At 51.6% G+C, this 2,500-nt stretch overlaps 1 long non-coding RNA gene across 1 annotated transcript in view; it reads right to left on the bottom strand.

Moving 5' to 3' along the window:
• LOC138651114 (uncharacterized) overlaps window positions 1–2,500 on the bottom strand; it is a 5,612-nt gene that overhangs the window by 2,124 nt on the left and 988 nt on the right. The window lies entirely within an intron of this gene.

The following is a 2,500-nucleotide window of genomic DNA, read 5'->3' as shown; positions in this document are numbered from 1 at the left end:
TTTTTTGTTCCACCCTATTGTCAGCCCTAAATCCTCGCTTGTGATCTCTCTAGCCATGACGCACGTGTGACCGTTGTACGATTGCAGGAACGTCTGCCATACCAGCAGATCTGCTTTTAGCGAACGAGTGAGCCTAATTCTTTGGCCGGGCTGAGAAGCGCCTTTTGTTGCCAGAGATAGTCTGCGCGAGAATGCTCTGCCGACCGGCATTACGCGGCAGGCGAAGGTCAGTAGACCCAATAACGCCTGCATTTGCTGTAGGGTTACCTTGTTAACTTCGCGGAAGCCTTTCAATATTTGCTGGGTTTTTTGTATTTTATCCTCTGGTAAGCGGAACACCATCATGTTGGTATCTATTTCAATGCCCAGGAAGGGCAATACATTACATGGACCCTCCGTATTCTCCGGTGACAATGGCACGCCGAATTTGAGTGATATAGATTTGAATTTTTCTAGTAGATTGGAGCAGACTTTAGAATTTCTGGGGCCGACGAACAGGAAATCGTCGAGGTAGTGGATTAGGGATTTACTGCCCGTCTCGTACCGAACTACCCAATCTAGGAAGGTGCTGAATAGCTTGAAGTAGTGACATGAGATGGAACATCCCGTCGGGAGGCACATGTCGAAGTAATAGTATTGGTCCACTTTACAGCCCAGAAGGTGGAAACATTCGGGGTGCACGGGTAGTAACCGGAATGCCGATTCTATGTCGGATTTGGCTAGCAGAGCGCCGGGTCCGGCTGCCCGGACTAATTCAACCGCTTTATCAAACGACGCGTATGAGACGAAAGCTTCTTCTGTGGAAATTGCGTCATTAACCGAATCGCCCTTTGGGTGAGATAAATGGTGGATTAGGCGGTATTTACCGGATTCTTTTCTACCCATTTCTACTTCCTTTTCGATTTTTAGTCTGAGAATTTGGGGGAAATTCGCGGGCCGATTTTAGGTTATCAGATAGGGTTGGCGTTCTTGTTAGCCTAAAGGGGATAAAGAAACCGTCGGAGAATCCTGCCTGCAGCTGCTGAGCCGCTTTCTTATTAGGGTAGAGCTTTAGCTTTAGGGGGGGTGGGGGGGGTGCCCATTGCGGTTACGCTCACTGGGGTTCTGCCTTGTAGTCCCTTTGTATGCCTGACGAGTGCACCTTGATGCTGGGTGTCCCCCCCCGCAAGCGGAGCAATCATGTCTGAATTTGCATAATGTGTGGAAACGGCAGTTTCCCTCGTTATATAGCCAGCAGGCCACGGGTTTTCGCACGACCACCGAGTTCTGACCTGGAGCCAATTATTCATCGTTAAACCGATTTTCGATCTCCCCCTATCGAAACCCCTATCGTTAGCTCTATCCCCCGTTTGCTGGTCCGCTGATAACAGCGACCAAATATCAATATAATCGTTGTTCCAGATTTTCTGTCTAGTGTCCAGATCTATATGAGCGCCTAGCGGGCTGATCCCGCAGAAGAAGGCGTCTTTGTGTAGATTAGCTGTTGAATTGTTCACCACTTTACCGCTCGAATGTGAAAGTTGTAGGATTATCTCCTTTAACGCTGAAGTTAGCTCCATTTCCTTTACATTAACCCCGTAGCGTAACGTTTCCTCGCTATCCTTGGAACACTCACCGCTGTGTGACTCTGGACGAGTGTACACCGATCCTGGAGGAACCCCCGCAGATGTTGACGGGGGGATGTCGCAGGACGGGGAAACTCTGGCTCCCGCTACAGCGAGGGATTGATGCTGAGTATCTTGCGATGAAGCCCGATTACAACCACGTAGTGGCGGATTGTTGGCTCTGTCTTCAGCGACTGCGCGGTGGTTGTTGTGGCTGGAAGCCGCGGGAGCCCGATTACTACCACATAGTGGCGGATTGATGGCTCCGTCTTCAGCGACTGCGCGGTGGTTGTTGTGGCTGGAAGCCGCGGGGGATTGTTCTCCCTGGCTGAAAGCCCTAGAGGGTGCCCGCGATTTATATGATTTGCCACGTGCGCGACTTCTGTCCGGGCTCTGCGATAAATCGGACCCCTTGGCTGTTGTCTGAGATCTGCGGCGGCTCCTATGGGAGCTGCGTCTGCGACGGTGACGGGAGGGGCGTTTAGAGGGGTAGCGGGAATGGTGATGGGAGTTATCTGATGAGGATTGGGAGGACGTGCGGCGTCTACGCCTTCGTCCGCCGTTGCTCAGCGGTGTAATTGGGGGGTTCTAGCGGTATTATGGGGGGTGAATATTGGAGGTATCCGGTCCTGTTGTGCTACTTAGAAGGGGGGGGAGTCAGGCGGTAACTGTATTCATCCTCGTTGCTGGGATTTAATGGGGCGGCGGTTGACGGATAATTTTTATTAGGAAATTGGGCAATGGGGGGAGGTGTAAATATGTCCATGCTTGGTGCGTTTATTGATATTACGCAGTGATTCCCGTTGTGCAGCTGTCGAGCGCCCTGCTCGGTCCTATGGGACCGAACAATGCGCTCTTCAGCCGCGCTGTAACCGCTTCGTCCTGACCCCTGATAC

This window comes from Ranitomeya imitator, chromosome 10, assembly GCF_032444005.1.
Source record: "Ranitomeya imitator isolate aRanImi1 chromosome 10, aRanImi1.pri, whole genome shotgun sequence".
NCBI classification, from domain to species: domain Eukaryota; kingdom Metazoa; phylum Chordata; class Amphibia; order Anura; family Dendrobatidae; genus Ranitomeya; species Ranitomeya imitator.
The sequence above is the reverse complement of the archived record's forward strand: the minus strand, read 5'-3'. Positions and strand labels throughout refer to the sequence as shown.